This window comes from Chenopodium quinoa, unplaced genomic scaffold (genome assembly GCF_001683475.1).
Source record: "Chenopodium quinoa cultivar QQ74 unplaced genomic scaffold, ASM168347v1, whole genome shotgun sequence".
Taxonomy (NCBI): Eukaryota; Viridiplantae; Streptophyta; class Magnoliopsida; order Caryophyllales; family Amaranthaceae; genus Chenopodium; species Chenopodium quinoa.
In genome coordinates this window covers 1,004,036-1,027,366 of record NW_018743510.1, presented here as the reverse complement: position 1 = coordinate 1,027,366, position 23,331 = coordinate 1,004,036, and the positions used below count along the sequence as shown (strand labels likewise).

The 23,331-nt window shown below is 39.9% G+C and overlaps 1 long non-coding RNA gene and 1 pseudogene across 1 annotated transcript; both read right to left on the bottom strand.

The window, feature by feature from the left end:
* Positions 1–1,012: 1,012 nt before the first annotated feature.
* Positions 1,013–3,408, bottom strand: LOC110739595 (annotated as a pseudogene).
* A 9,411-nt stretch (positions 3,409–12,819) lies between these two features.
* Positions 12,820–14,584, bottom strand: LOC110739674. Its single transcript, XR_002514860.1, has 2 exons — positions 14,001–14,584; positions 12,820–13,058 (listed from the first exon to the last, which is right to left on the bottom strand). It is a non-coding gene; the product is annotated as an uncharacterized LOC110739674 (long non-coding RNA).
* Between the last annotated feature and the right edge of the window lie 8,747 nt (positions 14,585–23,331).

The following is a 23,331-nucleotide window of genomic DNA, read 5'->3' as shown; positions in this document are numbered from 1 at the left end:
TGTGGACCAATAAAATTAAATGGTACATGCAATAGAGCACAATAGTGAGATAGAAGATTCAAACCCATAAATTAACACTATATTGCGGAGTAGAAGGTAAGGGAAGTATAAAATAAGTATCATGTTGTTAATACGAAATTAGATTTTAAGCTATGTACGACAAAAAAAATTTTGAAATGTATTTTAATGATCGTCCACAATCGTCTCAAGTCAATGTTAATTATGCATAGCTCATAAGAAATTTGGATTGAACTCGAATAATTCACAAGTCTTGTTGGCTCTATAGGTATCTTTGGAAAAACTAGCGTAGAGGGTAGCGGGTAGCTGTCAACAAGTAGCGGGTGAAGGTTAGCTGTCAAAATAGCGGTTGATAGTATGAGTGTTATATAAAACTGGCGGTTGGATTATGTAAAAACAATAAAAATTTATTAAATTTATTAATTCATTATAAAATTAGTAATTTAAAGTCAGAATAATAATATGAAAAATTACATAGGTACTAGTATAAAAAAAGAATACATTTGTCCTCATCACAAAAAAAAAAAAAATATATATATATATATATATATATATATATAAAGAAAAAGCAATTCCATAAAAGAGAATGCGAGTGTTTCTTATAATAACCGACGTCTCTCATTTCTCGCCTTCCATAAAGCAACTGCTATTTTGTCACGAAAGATTTTCATTTCAGTACAACTTTCTATGCTATTTTAACCATGGGAAGTAACAAGAACGTTAACATCAGGAAGCTCACAAGAAGGTATAAAATTAGGATAATCCTCTAACACTCGAAAAAGGGGATCTTCTGGAGAATTTATTCGGATATAGTTATGTAGTGCAAATGTTGCAACCACAATCCTTATTTGTGTCTCAATGCTAAATTGTGGCATACTTCTTAGTATTTTCACCTTTGCTTCAAAACTCCAAAACATCTCTCAATGCAACTTCGAAGAGACGAGTGCCAACGATTAAAAGTTTCACGATTATTTTTTGGAGGCTCGTATTCAAATTGTGACTTATGATATATTGTCTTCGGATATGGTACAAGATAACCTTTTCGATCTGGATACCCTTTGTCAGCCAAATAGTACTTACGTATCACAATATAAAGATAAATAGTATTAACATAAACCACCTAATTTATTACCTAAAGAAAATATATAAATTTATACACACCTTCAGGCAGTTTAGGAAACTTAAAACCTGGAGATTCAATTGCATGAAGAAATACACGAGTATCATGCACAGAACCTTTCCAACCCGCTGATACAAACGTGAAACACATATCAAAATCACAGGCAGCTTATACATTAAATGTAGGAATTCCTTTTCTTCCTCTATAAGGCATTTGTAGGGCCTCTTGTATACATGCCTATATATGTGTACCATCAATACATCCAATACAATCCTGAAATACAATCAATATTAGTCTTCATATTAAAACTTTAGATAATAACACCATTACAAAAAAAAAAAAAAAAAAAAAAAAAAAAAAAAAAATTACCTTGAAGTAAGGCATATATCTTGCATTTGTTGTTATTTTTGCCGGCACACATGTAAAAGTTGGATCATATGGTCTTATAATATCATATGCAAGCCCCTTGATTTTTCGACAAGAAATTTAATTGAGGACATCATGAATTGCCCTACTTATAGTTTCACCAGAACGTTGTAAACGCTCACCAAGAACTCTAATTGAGGCACCTTGAGCAATTGCATATATGAAAAGACCCACTTTCTCGCGAATAGACATATTACAACTAGATTTTAGTCCATATTTCGATGATAGATCATTACATAATCTTAAAAATAATTGTGGCTCCATTCTAAATGCATTGACACATCGAATAGGATTGCCAATCAACATTTCTTTTACCCACATCTCTCCTGTTAGAATTGAAGTCATGCATGGTTCTTTATACATGTATTTATAATATATGTAGACATCAAATATATTGTAAATGCAATTGCAATCCAAAGTTTGCGCATTCTTTCATCATCAATATCCATATTAATAAAAACCTGCCAATTATAAAAATAAGTCATGAATAAAACTATTATAAAAAATACTGAAAAACTTCTCTAAGAAAAACACACATAACACAAATAATCCAAATATTTCACAAAGAACAAATCTACATTTTTATTTTACCACTAGAGCAAACAAAACATTGATTCCTAAACTACTCCTAGTTATTACCCTTAATATGTAGATAGTCTAACCACTTAGCTCTGCTATCATCATCCTCCATACTTAAAAAAAAATCTCTCCTTTAGTTGCATCTCCAATGACAGTAGTAGCAAAGCACCAAAACTCACTATGTTTCTCCAAATACTCATGTTCCACCATACGACTAATGGTATTCATTGCTATAGAAATCGTGGACGCATTTGATGTACTACTTTGACTAATTTGTTTAATACATTCTGTCATTTCAATAATTCCCTTAGATAACATTGCAGATCCTACGGATTGTCTTCTTGTACGTTTCACTTGACCACTATTAGACTTTAATGGAGGCTGCTTATCTTACTAGAAGAATGAGTGTCATTGTTTGCAGCTTCACGAGTCACTTGTGATGACCTACTTCCCGAACTACCTAAGTTTGCATCATAACGTGCTTGCTCTATAAAATGTTGAAAAAAATTCCCCTCATCATTAAGTAAATCTAGAGCATATTGGTCACTTGGAAAATAGGTATCGTCACCATCATTTTCAAAGTTCCCTTCCTCTAAATTTTCATTTTGTATGGTAAGATCTTCAATGGGGTCTATTGAGGGCACATAAACATTCTCTCTTGTAGCATGAATCTCCAAACAATTGTTCCCACTTTTTTTCAAGCTCCAAGTTTACACCCCTTAGTCGAAACTTTTGAAATTCTGAATTTTCCTACATTAGATTATTATAAAAATTAAAATGTTATTAAAAATAATTTCATACTATAATTGTTAATATAAAGAATATATAATAAATTAAATTGTGAATAATACACACCTTGATTTTTCTTTGCCACTATTCATTTGTAGCGTCAATTTGTCCCGACTCTGGATCCCATCCTATACCCGTCTCCGATTGTTTTAAGTTTTTCCAATTGCGCCAATCTTTTCTCATTGTATCATATTTCTTCTTGCAAGTATTTGGATTACTTAATTCAGGACCAATTTTTTTTTCGACATCCGTTTGAATTTCCTTCCACCTAAAAAATTGTGCCTTCCCATTATCCTTTATAAATGCAAGACAAACTTCACATAGGATGATTGAATCCTTGTCACTCCACCTAAAAAATTGTGCCTTCCCATTATCCTTTGTTATTCTTTCGTTACTCGATGAGGCCATCGAACCATCAAACACATAAAATCATCCAAGTATTAACATGGTTGTCAACCTCTCACACAATTAACATAAAAAAATATAATTAAATCATTATGATAATTGGTAATTTGGTATCATCATGATAAGTGGTATCATATGAAAATAAATCCAAAATTCAATATATTCGATATTCCTATACAATTTCAACTACAATAATAATGATTAATGAACCTAACTCTACAATGTAACAATGCAAGCTACTGATTAATGACTAATGTACCTAACCCTACAAGAGTAACAACTTCTTCTGGCAACTTGTATTTCTGTATAATTTCAACTACAATACAATTTGTAGGTGCCTATATATCTTACACAGAGTATGATCCTATCCTTTTCTTTCTTCCATTATAATTTTTCCCTTCAATTTTTTTTTTTTTTTACATGAATGTATCAATCAAGATCAATTTCATTCCATTAATAGGTCTTATATAATCTTATTGTAAACTTTCATCAACAACACAATTTCAACACTCATTATTAACCAAAATCGACAAACAACCCATCAAATAAATAAGCACAAAATCAGCAATTTAACATAGATAAGTGATTCAAAGAACAAGAAAAAGATCACAAACAAAGCTAAATAAATTCGTTGAATTTCACCATAAGCGGAGAGAATTTGACAGTGTTTCAATCTAATAATTCATTTATGCATAATAATCTAATAATATTATCACAATATATATATATATATATATATATATATATATATATATATATATATCACATATCACTAAAAATTAAATCGATCGAGAATAAATTGTCGAAACACATTTTTTTAGTAATCAACATGTGATATTGCTATAAATTGTAAGGTAATATTTCATGTCATTTTATAATATATGTACTTGTTTGGGTCCAATTTACTCCAATTGGGCCGATCCACAAATGATTCAATTACAAAGCCCAAAAGAAGGTTCAACTCTCCTAATACATGCTAAGTCAGTCAAAGGCCCGGTCAATATGGCGAGCCCATTTGACCTCAAGGCCCAATTTATCCATTTGAGTAAGGTATAAAAGCCTTGACTTCTCTCTATCTCAATTCATTCACTTCAAGCCTCAAGCATTAACTCTCTTGCATAGCTTTCTCTCTCTAAACACTGTATTGACTTCGGCATCGGAGGGTCCTTCCTCGGCACAACCCCGGCCAGTTTACGTGTGTTTTTTGTGCAGGAAACCCTCGTCTCAGTCATCACTTGGAACGAGTTCAATCTTCAGCTCATAAGTAAGGTCCACACGAAGGACCCATTGTTCTCACCCGAAACAATTTGGCGCCGTCTGTGGGGAAGACATTAAAAAAACAAGCCAAAAATCCACCATCTTAGCAACATGACTAAGAGAGAAAGGAGTGCGAAAAGCACCAAAAAGAATGGTCCTTCTTCCTCGAAGAAAGTCCCAATTCCATCTTCACCCTCGAAGAAGGGACCACCTTCTTCATCATCTTCTGAGGCTACCTCGTCGGGGAATGCTGCCTCAGAAAGGTCACCTTGTAACACGGGTCAACCGTCCAACTCTTGGCGGCCGAGCTGGTCAAATGTTAGGAGTCCAACTCCTAGCCGCCATTCCCAATCTCGTCCAATGAGGACGCCCCAAACGGGTCCCACTTCGAAGGAGATGGCAAGAGCCCTCGCTACCTTCATGGACTTCATGAAGGCTCAAGAAAATCAACATCTCCCACCTCTTGCTCCCTCGGTACATGCTGACTCCATAGAGCAGCCAAGGTACCTAAGGAGGAGAACAGGACCAGAGGAGGGAGAACGAGTTCCACCTTTTAAGGAGCTCGAACATTGGGATGAAGATACTTGGAGAACTGAATGGGAAAGAAAAAGAAACCCCCAATTCTTCGAGAGGTCCGAACCCTGAAGCTTCAAAAGCAGCAACACCGCATCCACGCGGCAAGAGTCTGCCCGCCGAAACGTTCACGAACGTATCGGCCCTAGGGAGAGAAGCGTACACAGTCGCCTCACCTACCTCCAAAGGGACTGCACCTTACCCTGCACCGTCCCAGCCGAGGAAGAAAACCACTTCTACCTCTCTAAGAGGGGGGAGCGAGGTCCAAACGACTGGGAACAAGGGGAAGGCAGTGATGGTTCCCTCCAGTTCCCTATTCCACAGCTGGATTCTGGAAGAACATGTGCCGACGGTGAAAATCCCGGCACACATCACATATGATGGTACTTTGAACCCGAAGAACCACATTGCCTCCTACGAGGGGCACATGTACCTGAACCCCAGGTCCAAAGCGACGTGGTGCAAATACTTCCCGACCACTCTGAAGGGTGTTGCACAAGCGTGGATCACCAAAAGAGTGAAGGAGGGTTCGATAACTGGTTGGAAAGACCTTTCTAACAAGTTCAAGAGCAAGTTTTCTATGGCAACCCACTAAGAGAAAACAACTGGAGAGGTGATGAGTCTGCAGCAAGGGGAGGACGAAAGCCTCTGAGACTATCTGACTCACTTTAGCAACGAGTCGTCCAGAATCACAAGTCTGGACCAAGGGCTAGCCGTTTTTGCGCAGCGAAATGGGCTTCAGGCTGGAAAGTTACTCGACTTTGTGGTCATGCACACCCCGCAGACCCTAGAGGAAGCTCTTAATGCTTCGGATAAGTACATCCGAGCCGAAGAGTAGAACAAGACCAAGTCCCAATCTCAAACTAGGACTGGTAAGGCAAAAGGACAACAGTCCGAAGGCCAGGGCCAGAGGAAAGGGAAGGCAAAAGCCTCAGAACCATCCTCGGAAGCTTGGCCGAAAAAAGAAAAGCCTCATTCGTAGGGAAATACGAATCATACACTCCTCTCGCTCTTCCGCGAAACAAAGAGAAGTGGAAGAAGCTGAGGCCACTCCCATCGTGGCATCAAAACAAAAATAAAGACTGATGAGTCTCTTGGACATAACATCGAGGACTGTATCCACCTGAGAGATCAGATCGAGGATATGGTCCGAAAGGGCTATCTGAAAAAATATCTCGCAGATCGCCGCGAGGAGAAAAAAGCTAAGCAAGACTCTCGGCTGCAACTAGATTTCAACCAAAAAAACGACAAGCCGCGGGATAAAGAGCGTCCTGACATCCTTGTCATTTCTTGGGGACGAGCTCTCGAAATGCTCGAAAGCGCCACTTGAGGGGTTTAACCCACCAAGTCAATCATGTCGCCATCCAAAGTCCAAAGTCTCTGGTGCCGAACATTACGTTCAGAGCCAAAAATTGCCGGGGGGTGGCATACCCCCATGATGATCCGCTAGTAATCATCACGGGGATCGCTAAGCACAACGTCTGGCAAACCCTCGTCGACGGTGACAGCGGAGTAAACATCCTATTTCAGGATGCTTTCGATCAGTTGAAGCTGCAGTCTAAGGACCTGAGTCCAGTACCCTACCCGGTATCTGGATTTAACGGTTCTGCAACGTATCTGGATCCGTCGGCAGAGTTCGAGCAGCTCGGAACTTGATGGCCTAATTTTTGGTCATGGACGTTCCATCTGTTTATAATGTGATCATGGGGAGACCCATGATCCATCAGATTCAAGGAGTGGTCTCCACGTACCATCAAATGATGTTATATGTTTCTGACGAAGGCCACTCCGAAAGAATTCAGGGAAGCCAAGAGGCTGCCCGAAAATGCAACTACCTTAAGCCATCTAAAGAGTGTCGTGAAGACAAGGATGATGAGGAAAAAGAAAAAGAGAGAGAGAGCGAAGCACCAAGAAGCAGAAAGGCTTAAGTGCTTCGGCCCAAGGGACCCCTGCCCAAGAAAAATCTAAGGGGAGAGGAAAGACTGGCTCCTTATTTGAACCAAAGGATTCAGAAAGCCAACCAAAGTCTGGGACACCTACCGACATCGACAGCAGGCCAGATTGTAAGGAGTCCAGTTCCAAAGCAATGGAGCTGGACCAGCAAACTGTGTCAATTGAGTTGACCTAAGGAGACCAAGAAAAATGTGTCAGTATCGGGCTCAGACTCCATCCGAACATCCGAGTTGAACTTATCCAACTCCTTCGGGACAACAGAGATGTGTTCGCTTTCTCAACAGCAGACATACCTGTGATTGATCCGAACCTCATCTCCCACAAGCTGAACGTCGTCCCCACCTGTCAACCGGTTAAGCAAAAGAATTGGAATTACTCCGCTAATAAGAATCGAGACATCGCAGCCGAAGTCAAAAAACTTCTATATGCAAGTTTCATCGAACCTTGTCAATATCCGGAATGACTGGCCAACGTGATGATGGTTCAGAAGGCAAATGGCACCTAGAGAATGTGTGTTGACTTCACGGACCTAAATAGGGCTTGTCCGAAGGACTTCTATCCCTTGCCGAGGATCGATCAACTAGTTGACTCGACAAGTGGCCATGCTCTGCTTAGTTTCATGTACGCATTATCGGGGTATCATGAGATCTTCATGCACCCCAACGACGGAGTAAAAACGGCATTCGTTATGAACGTCGGGGTGTACAACTACAAAATCATGCCCTTCAGATTGAAAAATGTCGGGGCAACATATCAAAGGCTGGTTGATCAGGTACTCGCCGAGCAAAAAGGTTGTAACATGGAAGTCTATGTTGACGATTCCATTGTCAAAAGCAAAGAGGACAAGGACCATGTCGCGGACCTGGCCAAAACCTTTGCCAACCTTAGAACACACCAAATGAAGCCGAATCCGAAGAACTGTGTCTTCGGCATGAAGTTAGGCAAGTTCCTAGGCTTCATGGTCGGCAAAAGGGGGATTGATGCCAATCCCGCCAAATTACAAGCACTGCTCTATCTTCCCGAGCCAAAAACAAAGAGGGATGTTCAGCGCCTCACTAGGAGAATGGCAGTCCTGTCCAGGTTCATCTCAAGAGCCTCGGACAAGGGGTTACCCTTCTTCAAAGCGCTAAAACTCCCAAAAACCAAAGAGCTCATCTGGGAAGATGAGCAAAAAGAAGCCTTCAAGTAGCTCCGTGAGCACCTAGCTTAACTCCAAACGCTGGCTCGCCCAGCGGAAGGAGAAACTTTATACTTATACGTGGCAGTTAGCCCTGCCACCATAAGCGCGGTTCTGCTGAAGGCAGAAGACAAAGTCTAGAAACCGATCTACTTCGTTAGACACACTCTGACGGATGCCGACACCCGCTACCCCACACTCGAAAAAGTTGCCTATGTAGTAGTGGTAGTCGCTCGGAAGCTGAGGCCCTATTTTGATTGTCATCAAACAGTGGTCTTAACTGATCAGCCGCTGGAAAAAGTCCTCGGCAAAGTGGAAAAATCTTGTAGGCTGGCAAAGTGGGCCTTCGAACTCACTGAATTCAGCATCAGCTACCAGCCGAGGACAGCCATCAAGTTAGGCACAAGCTCTAGCGGACTTTTTGGCCGAATGCTCATACCAAGAAACGCTAGATGAAGAAAAGAAGACCTGGACCATTTTTGTAGATAGATCCTCCACCGTAAATGGTTCGGGGGCGGGGGTAGTACTTACCTCGCTTGAAGGCAAGTCCTTCGCGTATGCACTCAAATTTTCATTCCAAGCTTCGAATAACGAAGCAGAATATGAGGCAGTGATTGCTAGCCTAGAGTTGTGCATATCGTTGGAAGCCCTGAAAACAGACTCTCAGCTCGTTGCAAATCAGATCCGAAGCGAGTACTAGGCGAAAGAGCCCTCGATGATTGCTTACCTCGCAAAAATGAAAACGATAATTGCGAGGCTAAGAACTTTTGAAGTCGAGCTAATCCCAAGGGATCATAACACACAAGCCGATGCACTCTCCAAACTTGCAAGTTCGACTCTAACCGAGCTGAACCGATCTGTTTATGTGGTGGTGCGGCGAGAAAGAAGTGTCGACGAAGCACCTGAAATATGCTGTGTCACACATGAACCAAGCTGGATGGATCCCACCCTAGCTTACAAACTTCAGGGAGAATTTCCTGAAGACAGAAACTTAGCCTCCAAATTGAAGCGAATCAGCTCAAGGTTCATCGTCTTCAGAGGAGAGTTGCTGAAAAAATCCTTCTCAGCCCCACTGCTGAAATGTGTGGGACCATCAGATGCTGATTACATCCTTCGGAAATTCACCTCGGCATTGAGGACAGGATACTACTGGCCCACCATGATCCTAGATGCTAAGGAGCTGGTCAAAAAATGCAAAAAATGTCAAAAATTCGCACTAATTATCCATCAGTCAGCCCGAGATCTCCAGTCGATTCTGAATCCTCTTCCATTTGCTCAATGGGGTCTGGATATCTTGGGGCCATTTCCTGATGCTCCGTACTAAAAAAGATGGATGATAGTCGACATCGATTATTTCAGAAAATGGATCGAGGCCGAGGCAACCTCGAATATCACAGAGCAAACTGTCCGGAAATTTATCTAGCAGAATATAATCACTCGCTTCGGAATTCCGAAGGTATTTGTCTTCGATCATGGGAGGCAATTTGACAATTCGCCGTTAAGGCGGTACACTAATCAATTTGGCATCAAGTTGGCTTATTTTGCAGTATGTCATATGCAGAGTAACGGTCAAGCCAAAGCGGGAAACAAGCAGATTCTCAACGCACTCAAGAAGAGGGTTGAGGATCAAAAGTTCAAGTGGATAGAGGAACACCCAGGAACCCTCTGGTCACTTTGGACAACCGAAAAAGAGGCTACGAGATATTCGCCATTTGAGCTGGTGTATGGATCCGAAGCCGTTCTTCCAGTGGAAATCGGCACAGAAAGTATGCGGGTGCACCACTCTCAGCCGAAGAAAATGAACAACTTATGAAAGAATCCCTCGATTTCCTGGATGAGGTAAGAGATTCGGCCCGACACAGAATGGCTGCATACAAACAAAGAATCAGCAAGTTCTACAACCGAAGGGTCAATGCAAGACCACTCAAGATTGGGGACTTGGTTCTTCGAAATGTCGCAGCAGTGCAAAAAAGTCGCATTCATGGGAATCTCTCAGCCACTTGGGAGGGACCCTATGAAATTTATGATGAACTTTAACCTAGAACCTACCGACTTCGTCAATTGGATGGAACCGAGCTGAAGAACCACTGGAACGTTAATGTACTGAAAAAATATCATGTATAAGTCCTTCGGGGAAGAACAATCTGTGTAAGTACATCTTTTGAAATTAATGAAAGGCCACCGAGCCACCATTCTTATCAATCTTGCATGATTCTATTTTCTGTCTTCTATGTTTTTTGAAAAAAGGTTTTCCTTCAACACTGTCCGAAGTATAGCCCAACAGTGGCACTGTACTTTGGATTGCCGCCAAACCTGCCCAATAGGGAACAATGATTTCACAACCGATGTATAGCCATATGAAGGCACGGTACTTCGGACAAGTCAGTTCCTTGGGGCAAAGAGGTTGTGGACAAATCTGAAGCATAGGTAATCACTAGCATTGTGCTTCAGAGGAGTTATATCCAAAGCATTACCAAACACTAGCGTTGTGCTTCGAATAGGCGTTCCCTCGAAAAAATTTCAAGGATTGAGAGAATACTGCTCTCGGAGTCTAAGACATCTAAGCAACTAACTCATAGATTCTTCAAAAAAAAAAGAAGAGAAAAGAAAAAGACAGAAACTTCAAAAATTTTGCTTAGTACAGGGCAAAACGAAGCAAGACTTCGTCTATGCAAGTAAAACCAAGCAAACACCTTAGAAATTCGAGGATTAAAACTTCAGATTTCTGATTTCTGGGGGGCAAGAAGCACCAAGCAGCCCTACTCTTCCAACAAGTTGGAGACCAGACAAGTCCAAGCCGAAGCTCAACACTTAGAAAAATTTTGCAAAAATTTACAAAAAAAGCAAGCAAAGAACTAAGCAAAAGAGCAAGGCAGTTGGAAAAGAAAGCAATGCATTTCAAGCAAGCAAATTATGCTCGGATCATCGAGTTACATCAAGTCAAATCCAGAAAATTCAAGAAACCAAATACTAATTGGTAGCCGTCCACAAGGCGGATAAAAGCAGTTGCCGAACTAAGTAAAACTACTCAAAAACTAAATAAAGAGTTTATACATCAAGGCAAGCTGAAGCAAAAGGGTTCAAAAGGCAAAAACAGATGCGGCGTATTCTAAAATTAAGAGCAAGTTGACCCGCAAGACACTGTAGACGACTACCCGAGTTCATATGCTTCAGCTGAGGAGCAACTGCATCTTAGCTACCTAAAGCTTCAGCACCAGCAGTGTAACACCCCAATAATCCTCTCTAAAAGAAAACCTGTAAAAACCTGTAATAACCTGTATAACCTGTAAAACCTGTAGTACCTGTAAGAGAATTATTGGAGTGCTACCGCCACGTGTTCAAACGTTAAGGCTACTTTCAGAAATCAGCAGCGGAAAACTAACTTAGTTTTTTTTTTTTTTTTTTAAAAGAAAAGGATATAAGTTTTGAAACTAAAAACCAAAATCAGGCTTTAGACTTACAAGTTGGAACCATAAAGGCCCTTATTCAAAATCCAAATGAAATAGGAAGTAAGTAAAATTACAGTCAAAATTAACTCAGTCACCAGTGCTCTACTCAATTCCCATTACCCTGATGTAATTTCAGTTTATGCCAAAAACCTGTGATGAATCTGCTCCCCAATATTACAAGTGTAGGGATTGGATCATTACAGGGTCATTGAAGGCGTAGGCCATGACCAAAGAAAACACACAAAAGCACACAATCAGCAACGCTGAGTACATACAAGCTACGAAATGTAGTAAAGAATCCTAGCATGATGCTAACAAGTATTCCATACACTCACAATATTATCATTGACTCGAACACATGACTCAATAGTTACTCATTACTAAGTTTTTATTTAAATAGCATTGATCACTTCATTAATTGATTAGATAAAGCAATAGACTAGGTTGTCTCCCTGTGCTCCATTACGGAACATTAAATAAGAAAACCCTATGCCTCCTTTCGAAAGACATTAATAAACATCCAATGGCAGACGGGCGCGACTGCGTGGCCATAGCTAGTATGAGATCTCATCTAACTCATTATAATTTTAAAAGAATTTAAAACAAGAGACTCGTAGATCAGACGACCTCTGAAAAGTGCACGGCTAATACCCCGTGAACCCCAACCCCTGTTTGTCATTACTCTAGATGTGCACAAATCCAGAGTTTTATTGCTCATCCTTCTTGCACTTTACGTGATTTACCAGTTTAAATTTGGTGATGACTCATATGCAAACAACGCAACCAATCTTATATCAAACATTCAAACCATTCAAGTTTCCAATTTAATTCTTAATTTATTAGTGACAAACAACATTTATTATTGAATCCTTTAACTACCTCGGTGTATAAACACCTTAAGTGCATAAGGCACCTCATATCCACAATCTTGCCTTATAAGGCTTTTAACTCTTCCTTTACTCATTACATTTCAATACAAATGAATAAGTAGTTAAAATGATTCATTCCATATATATATACTTGTAGCTTTGCTTCTAAGATCTCTTTGCAAAGTATTGCAAAAATAATGCTCATGGGGAAAAATCAATGCAAATTCTCATACTTGAATTAAAGCAATCATCACATTTATCATCAATCAACTCATTACCAAACAATTTCAACCAATCCACAGTTTCTTAACATGATTCTAGGTTTTTCCAAGTCCCTAAGCATGCTCCTAAAATCAAGGTTCTTCGTATTCTTGTACGTAGCTTGAGTACACGAATTGGTTGGCCACTTTAAGGCTAGAAGTCACCTTCTACGAAGTCCTCTCCTAAAAAAAATAACAGTAGTTCAATCAACACCCAAGCAATATATTTTACAGCAATACCAAACTACTTTAAAATCCATTAAATTATTAAAATCATGCTCTTAAATTATTGTCAATAGCCAAAGTTAATAATTTAGTACTTCAACTATAAGTTTATATGTCTAAATCATAGAAATATGGCTTATAGCAAAAATTTCAGCAACTTTAAAGTAAGATTATAGTCTGAAAATTTAGTTTAAACTTATAAAACAACCACATAAACATTTTCATTTGAAATAATCGTTACATAGTACGTTAGTATGTTGAGAACTTGAAAATCCATCATAAAACCATGATTTAAGGCTATTTAAAGTTAAGGTTAAAATCTGAAATTTCAGTTTAGTAGCAAAATATAGGGATACATATATCTAAACTCGAAATATATGATTAAAATTCAATAATATTCATAAATACCCAATTAAACTTTCAAATTTCACAACTTAAACCCTAATATATATATAATTTGAAATTTGAAATTTAGTTTATAATCAAGGTAATTGAATTTAAACATAATTTTACACATGTTATAATTAAATAATTAAATCTTCCCGCTTTAAACCAAAAAATCAGCTTTCTAAAAATCTGAAAATTACTTACAATCATAAAAAATTAAAGGTAGAACCATGTTTAAATACAAATTAATTAGGTAAATCAATTATTCATGGTTTAAGTCCAAAACTTGCGAAAATCACGATTTTTAAACCCTAATTTCGTAGCTAATAAAATCTGAAATTAATCACATACTTAGTATATCATAGACTCAACAAATTCGCAACATAACTCAATAAATTTACAATATTCATCATGTATATGCATAATCAAATCAATAATTCATATAAAGATTAAATCTTTAAAGTAATTAAAGAAGAAAAGAGGGAGATAGAAGAAAAGGGAAATTGAAGAAACCGGCTAAGGTGGTACGGGCTGCAGCGAGGGTCGCCGGTGGTGATTTCCGGCTGAGGCCGTGGCGGCGCAGAAGAGGCAGCAGCAGCGGAGAGGAGAAAGCAGCGAATTTTTTTTATTTATTTTTTTTTCCTCTGTGTGAGTCGTGAAAGGAGGAGGAAGGTAGTGAAGGAGTAATAAGGGGAAGCACTAAAGGAGGGTTTTTGAAAGAAGTTTACTTAATTAGAAAATGAGGGTTTGGGCTCTTTTATTTTTTTGTAGAATTGGAATGGTAATCATAGCCCAAAGTGAATAAAATGCTATTGGAGTATAAGTTATTGTATTTTTTTTTTTTTTTTTGAAATCTTCCCAAAGTATTTTTGTATAATTATAAAATTATTAAAATAATCGTATACATAAAAATATATAATTATTATTTACTAAGAAAATATGGGGGATTACAAGCAAGGATGAAGCAGGCATGGCAAGAGCTTTCTCAGACTCGTTCTTCTTAGTTGCTTCCTTCTCTTTCTTTTCAGCTTCTTCTCGTTCTCGAGCCTCAGCTTCAGCCTGGCGAGTCAGGAAATCAATCTCAGTTTGACTGCCAGTGGCCAGGTGAACATCCTTTTCGTCTGAATCCCAGACCTCCACTTGATCCCAGTCAATGTTAGGATCAACATGGAATGCCAGACGCCGAGCCACATTGAATCCATTCTCATAACCCTCTTCATATTCGGCTTGGGTGTAGATCCGGACTGCTAGTAGCTTCTAAGCTTTCTCAAGCTCGGTCTGAGTCTGGGCAGCCTCCTCCATTAGACGAAAAAGATAAAAAGGCATCGGTTCAAACCCCCCTTTGGCACCGGTTTTGAACCGTTGGGTATTTGAGGGATGCCAAATCCATGAAAATTTGGCACCGGTTCAAAACCGGTGCCAACTACATGCTTTGGCACCGGTTAACCGGTGCCAACTACCATGGCGTGATTTTTTTTTTTTTTCAATACTATTGGCACCGGTTCAAAGCAAGAACCGGTGCAAAAAACCCCACTATAGGCACTGGTTCTTGCTTTGAACCGGTGCCAAAAGTGTAAAAAAAAAAATAAAAAAATAAAAAAAATAAAAATTTGCATTTTTTTTCACTTAAATTGATATAGAAACATTAACATATATATAAAGTTACATATTTTCATTAAAAAAGGCTGTAATATTACAATTTTCGTCCAAAAAAAATCAAAGCAAGGAACAAAAATATAGCAGAAAGGGCCAGCTAGCAAGTTATCCCAACAACAAAAACCCAGTAGAACGCCAACAGCAGCTAGAAAGGTGCAACACAGCACCAGGCAGGAGGTAGCACAGCACCAGGCAGAAAACAACTGCAACTGGCAGGACGCAACAGCACTGGAAACAGCAGCAACAGAACAAACCACCAATCAGCACCAATAACAACAACATCATCCAGAGCCCAGCTGCAACACCAAACAGAACCCGAGGCAGCTGCAACAGCAGGGAAGCAACAACAACTACCAGCAGCACAACACAAAGCAGGAAAATATCTAAGACCAGCTCCACACTAGCAGCTGAACAGAGGAAGAAGGAACCAGCCAACACACTGCGTCAACCCTCAAGCCCAGTGTGTTGGCTGGTTCCTTCTTAGCTTAAAAAAATACCTGACGTATCAGCTTAAAAAATACCTGACGTATCAGCTATATTAGCAAAGTATTCTAGATCAGACTAATTACCTCCTTGACGGTACCATATTTTGTATCGTAGTTGACTGTACACTGTTCATGATCATGACCAGAGAGGACAAGTACCTGATAACACAGAAAAAATGAAGTTCATTGCAGGGACTAGTTTCATTCTGCTTCATACATATTGAGGATAAGCCAGAGAACATACAGGTTGAATAGAGTCCAATATATGCTCTGAAGACTCCTTAGTGACATAATTCTGGTATCTGCATCATACGAAAAACAATCAGCATTGACAAAATAGTGAGAAAAGCAATATCACACATTGACAGAAAAGTTTTGAGGTTTGAAATTTACAGTATCCTCTGATCATAAGCAGAGCGAGAAACCCTCTGAACACAAAGGAAAAAAAGCCTGTGAGTTAAGTGCCAAATGGTCAGGCTACATATGATAGGGATGCAAATTTAAGCTGCACAAGGAGGTAAAACCCCCAAGTCATAGGTTGCTTTATAAAGGGAAGACATCAATACCTGATTGATAACTTCTGAAGAACGGTATGGGCCACAATGAGTCCAATCTGGACTGTACAGAGGGATATGGGTCAACAGCACCCTTGGATTTGTTCTTCCACTTGAGGAAGAGGATAACTTAATTTTTTGTCATACACAAAACATCTTTCTCCAAATAATAGCCTCTTTTAATCAAAACGAATTTCAACTTTTGATGGGATTCTATGCAGCATGAAAACCGATACAAGTTGGTAAACACAGACGAATTTAAAAAATTTTATCTCCAAAAAAAACTAGGAAATTGAATGACGATATGGATATTAAAAAGATTGTATGAATTGTAGAAACGAGACAGTTTTCTAATCTAAACACTAAACTAGCATCAATCAGGATAATCCTTTCTTTTTGAGCTGAAAGTACCCCCTACACTCCCAAGTCCCACCCTCCCTTTCTTAAGTGAGACTCAGAATAAATCACCCCCTGTGTATATTTCTAGCAAGCATAAAAAATGAAGTCTGGAACCTGAGCACACTCGCATGTGAGATTATGACCAACTACTCCTATGGGAACTCTATCTCCCTATCTCCTCAGTAGATGTGCAGACCACACCTTCACTTAGCTTTCTGTCTCTCTACACCATCCACTTTCAATACCCTCTTGTGATTATCCAACTATAGCCCAACAAAGCTAGAGAGTTGACTTACCCATGGAGAAACCATCCACAAATGACCACGTCAATAGTACAAATGAAAGGCCTTTTAGGAGGGCAGAGGGAGCACTCAAGTTCAGCTACTTAAAATATACATATTGCTGAGACTAATAGAGGGATAATGAAGTTGAATTACCCATGGAGAAACCATCCACAAATGACCAAGTAAATGAAGTTGTATTGTCTTTTATGTACCTGTAGGAGACAAATAGATCCCTTGGTAAAATTGACTCCATGAACCACCATTATAAAATGACTTGGTAAAACTTACTCCATGCTACCAACATAAAATGATTCCCTTAGTAAACTAACTCTATGAGCCACCAACATAACAAGTGTTTGGGAACTTGCTTGAATTAATCTGGGAAGCAAAGCATTAACCTAAAAAGCTATGGAATTTTTACAAAATATGTTTGTTATTTAGAGACTAAACAAAGGAGATTATGCAAAACTAAGAAAAACTAAAATGGGAAACAATTTTAAATACTACACAAGTACACAGTGTTTGCATTATTTGCTCTTGTTCAAGCCAAAAAAATAGAAAAAACAAAGTATGTAAGACTCTACAAAAGTACAAAGTACTTTGCAATAAATATATCATTGATCAACAATTTGGTCAGAATAATTAATTCCTTTGACTTTTTAAAAAAAAAACTTTCCACAATTTTACTTTGCATAGTTTACTCATTGATAGGACTTCCAAATATATGAGCCATAACTAACGTGAGTCATAAATTCTCTAAACAATAATCGAGCACTGATTATAATTAATGAATCAGACAGAACTTCAACCTAATGCCACTTCGAACATAACAAGAACAAATGTGGAATTGAAAAGTACACCTTAAGCTACAAACATCCAAAGAAAATTTTATTACCGCCTCTAATCCAAATTAAAATCCTTGATTATGAAGATCACATATGCAACAAAGATACTGCGATAAATGAAATTTAATATACCATCAATGGTTTGGGCATCAATTGCAACAAAGTCTACTTTTCCAATAGTAAAATTATAATTTCTTTTGCCAAAAATGCCTTCATAACGCTCTATAATCTGCAGCAAAGAATTTGTAGGCCAGTCAGCAGGGTAAATGAAAACGATGAACAACGTACATAGAGACATTAAGCATGTTGACCTGTCCTATTTGTTGCAAGATCTATAAAACATGATCAGATCTAATTCTAAGAATTAATGTATAGTAAATCATCAAGCGTTGCATAAGGAACCCTTTGTCAGATATTCATTTTGAAGGTACTTAAGATAATATATAACTTTCTGCTAGCAAGGTTGTAAGTTGTAACTACATAAAACATTTTATGAGAAACCTTGAAGGCTTTGATCAGAACAAGTTCACCCAAGATCAATAGGTAACACATACCTCTGGCTTATGGAAAAGATGGCCTGCATAGCCAATGTCGTGGTTTCCAGGAATGTAATAAACTGGAATATCTTTAGTTCTTTCTTGTTTACCCAGATCAAAGATATGCTTGAACCGGCTCAAAGATTCCTGCCATCTATTGACTAAGAGAATGTAAGTGATTCCTAAATATAAATGCATAAGTAGAGCAAACTTCAACATATTTTAATTGATGATTCATCTAAACAATTACTTAGAGTCCGACATAAAGTACTTGTCATCATATAAGTTAAAAACTTACATACAACTAATGATTTATGATTGTGTTAGTGTGATAACAGATGAACATGAGAGATAAAAATTTATGTCAAACTTCAAATAACCATGCAAGATTTCTATCAAAGAATGTCAGAATAAGGTCTCACAAAAGAAGTTACAGCCACAACGATCATAAGAAAATCATTTATAAAAATCCCGTGGTGACTGATCGGAATATAAAATTCATAGGCTGCACAAGGAGTCAGTTATAAATGGAACACTAACATCATAAAAGTCCAAGACTAGAAAGCATCTAGAATACTAAGCATAAAATTTAGACAAAATAGTATTAAGAATTTAAAAAAAAAAAAATAAGAATACCCACTTCCTTAAGCTTCTAAGGTGAGAAGCGAAAAGTGTTTAGGCCCCCTTTAAACCCTGTAAAAATCATCAAGTATATTAAATAAAACAAAATTCAATCTAATTTTATCCAAAAAACAAAGGAATGATTTAATGAAGAGGGTGAAACAACCCTTCATGAGTGAAAATTGAGGAAGTTGCAGCAATTGCGGACATTGTTTTTCCCAAAATAACGAGTCAAGTTCCAAAATCAAAGAACCCACAATACACAATCTACAGATTCTACACAGCCAAGGTTAGCAAAAACATTACTTGAAATTGGGGAAGAAATTGAGCAAAAACACGCAGATTAAAAAATATAAATAAAAAACACAACGTAATACCACAAATTTCAACTAAATCTATAACAAAATCAACAAAAAAATACAGCATAAAAGAATATAAAGATGAATTAAGCGAAAAAGAGAAGAAACTTACTTATAATTGGGAAAAAAATTGAGCGAAAGAGAGATTTATATTAGGGTTTTGTAAGCTTTAACAGGAAAAAAAAAAAAAACCTTTCAAGCGCCGGTACCGGAAGCCGTTAAAGGTAACGGTGTCTTGGTCGGAAGCGTTGCAGGTGACGGTGTCGCCGGCCTAACTGTCTCTCTAACTGTTCACCACTTGCTTTAACTCGAACAAGATTTGAACGAAAATCGAAGACCTTACATGAGAGATGAGAGCAGATCGAGATGGGAACGAAAGAGGAAGGAGAGATGAAAGCAGAACGAAAGATGAGAGAGAATGAGAGATGAGAGCTGAACAAGAGATGAGATAGAACGAGAGCAGGGCAGAACCAGAGATGAGAGAGAAGGAGAGCAGAACCAGAGAGGGAGAGAATGAAATAGAGAGGCGGATGAGAGAGAGATATAATTAAGCTATAACCTGGTTTTTTTTAAACAGTTGGCACCGGTTTTGTTTAGAACCGGTGCCAAATCCCTTTTCTGCTCTTTTTTTTTTTTTTGTAGTTGGCACCGGTTTGAACTGGTGCCAAATAGTTGATTTGGCATCGATTTAAGAGGAACCGGTGCCAAAAGTCATCAAGCTTCTCCCGCCCATTTCCTTTGCCACCAGTTTTCAAGAACCGGTGCCAAAGGTGCATTGCCTAATTCATTTTTTCTACTAGTGCTCCTTCTTGGGCCTTCAGCAAATCCTGAGCTTCCTTGAGCTTATCGTGAGACTTGGAGAACTCCATCTGTTTGGCATTTAGCTCGTTCTGAAGCCGCTGAATCTCATTTTGCACCTCAGTCTGCCTTCTCAGCGACTCCGCTCTGGCAGCGATTGATCTTTGTTTGAATTCCTCAGCCATCATCCGCTGAATTTTCTCTTACCGCTGCTGCATTTCCTTGATCCGAGATTCGAGGCCAGGGATGTCTTCAGCCTCATACTACTTCAGCAACTTGGACCCCTCATCCAAAACAGGGAATATGTATTTTTCCAAGTTCTTGACCATGGTCTCCGAGGCTTCCCTCGATGCAGTAGCTTCTTCCTCAGCAGCTTTGGCCATGAGTTCAGCGAGACCAGTCTCGAGCTTTAGCGTCCTCTTATTTGAACCTTAGCTCCTCGTTCATCTCCACAACCAGAGTGTGGTTCTGAACAGCCTGCGGAGGTAAAAAAAACGGTTAGCAGAAGCATAACAGTTACAAAACAAAAAATATAAAAATAAAAAAGAAGAAAAAGAAGCTTGTGTAAGCGCCAAACGCCTTACCTGCATCAGCAGCTTCTGGGTTTCAACGAAGTGATCTAGAACCCTCACAGAAGGCTCGGCTATTCCAACTGTAGCTCAGAGGGACCAAATCCTTACCCTCTCCGCTTCAGACTTGCTCGATAGGTCCCTGAAGAAGGCCACGGCCGTGTCTCAGTGCACTAGAGAATCTCCCTCGTGCTATCAGGGACATGGAGAAGAAGGGCTGAAGAGAAACCCATGTCAGCAGATTGGAAGGTCTTGAAAGACTGTTTCAGCGAAGGTGAAGGCACTTCCTCGATTCCTTTCTCGCCCTCAGCATCCTTCTTCAAGCCCTCATCATCAAAATCCTTTGGTTCCTTGCCCAGAATCTTCACATCGTCCTCGGGTTGATGCAGCAAAAGTGCATCAATTTCCCTCTGAATATCGTCAGTGAAAGGTCCTTCCCGAGGCGGGGACGAGGAGCGCAGAGGAAGAGTCTTCTCTCTGGATTCAGTCTCTTGAACGTTGACCAATGGTTCAGGAGGAGGGGTTTTCTGCTGAACTTCCTCTTCAGCGGGAGTCTCTAGAGGAGGAGGAGTTCTCTCCTTGGTCTCTTCTATTTTCTCCTCATCTAGCCAAGGCTTCTTCGCCGGAACAGGAGCGGCTTGAAATTGCCCCGGCTTGATAATAACTCTCCTCTTCCTCGGCCCAAACATTTCTTCGTATGAGGATGACTCTAGGACAGGTTAAGTAGGCTTTCTCTCGTCCCTTTCTTCTTCGTCAAACTGCAGAAGAAGGAACAAGGGGGGCAAGGAGCCATATAAGCACCAAAAAAAAACAACAACAAACAAGTCAAGTTTGAAAGTTTACTGAAGTTTTGAGCAGACGCTCGTCTTCACTTCCTTCAACTCCTGGAGCAGTTGTTTCAGCTCGCTCGACAACAGGAGCAGAAGTCCTAGCATCAGCGGAACTCTCAGCAGCAGCAGAGGCACGAGCTGCAGCAGCTTGTTCCTCGGCAGTCAGAACAAAGAAGGGGTCACTCTTCTTCCACCAAGGTTTTTGTTGCTGATACTCAACCGCGCTGACTATTGGAAACCTCTTCTCGTGCAAGCTAAGAGGCCAATCCTTCGAACCAGTGATATTCGGAGTATTGGTGATCGGATTCCTCTCCTGAGTGATCCCGAGCACCTCGTAATCGATTCCCGAGTTCTCTTCGTACAACACTGAAAAGACAAAACAATAGTTAGCTTCGGCGAAGAAAATAAACATTGAAGAACAAAAGAAATAAAAAATAATCCTCGGCCCCAGCCGAGCTCCTTACCGCCATGGTATCTTCGGCTGAGGCCTATGACAGCAAGCATCTTCTCATGAAAGATGTAGTGGCAACAGGGCAGCGAAGTAGTAGGGAGAGTCTTAATTCGGCCAGCAGCCCCGCGCACGGTGGACTGGCCGAAATGTTCCATTTGCTTCAGGTCCGCCTTCGAGAACTCATCAGGACCAATGCTGGCCATTTTGGGATCAAGCTGCCTCAGATACCTCGGCGCACCGAAATAATTTGGGTGTTCTTCGTCTTGGGGTGCCCTTACCCAGATCCATTGACCCCTCCAGTCCTTGTCCGAGGTGTCATTAGGCCAAATCAAAAGGTAACCTTTTTCATCCTCAATCTGCCACCAACCAGGACCATAGTGCTTGTTGGCCTGGACATTCAGGACTAGCTTATGCGTGCAACGGAAGCAATGGACGCTCGGCGTAATCCCGAAAAACAAACACACCCAAAGATACGACATCAGCCTTCGGATGCTCACAGGGGTTAGCTAGCACAACGAGATGTTATACCCATTTAGCACCGAAGTTACAAAAGAATGAAGTGGGAATCGAAGCCTATACTGCAACTGACGGGTGTAAACCTCGATGTAGCCTGGCGGAGGGCGGTGAATCCTTTCATTCAAAGAGGGCATTCAACACCAATACCCATCTTCCTCCATAATTTCATAGAAAATCTCAATTTGCTCGACAAAGTAGAACTCGGCGTCGTTCCCAATCCACCAGCCATAAGGAGGAGACGAAATAATGCCCGCGTTCGCCGCCTAGTCCAGCCATTCCTTTTCCTCAGGAGGTAGAGGCCTAGATGCTGAAGCCACGCTTTGGCCGGAGGTGCTAGCTGATCTCGAAACCCGAGGCGAAAATGTAGTCAAAGGAGCGACACTAATTGCAGAGTCGTTAGAAGAGGCGACGACACCAACCCTAGCCCTAGGATTCTGGTCACTAAGGGGAGGCATCATCGCCAAAGGGCGGTTCTGCCACGCGATCAACTGCGGAACCTCCTCCTCCTCTTCATTACTTGGCTCAGCCTCCACCTTTTTCTTTCCACGATCGCCGCCCATTTTCAAAGATGGTTGCGCGAAAGAGGGAAAAAGGGGGGGGGGGGGTACTCGAAAAGGCAAGAAAATCGAAGAAAATTTGAAGAAAATTACCTTGGTCAAACGCGGAATTTGTCGATCTATAAGTTCGGAGCAACAAATTTCAGTTTTGAGCTTCGGATTGCTGAATATAAGTGAAAAAAGAAAAAGGGTTTAACAGCGATGATTAGCGAGAAGAAATTCGAAATTAGCAAAATGAAATGAGGAGAGAATGTAGGACGAGCGACTTAAATACCATCCAGAAATGGGAATCTTGGGAGTCCACGCCACTAACACCCCTACTAACTCCACTTCAATGCTCCACCTCTCTGTCTTCTTCTCTGATTAACCGCCTACTAAACCATC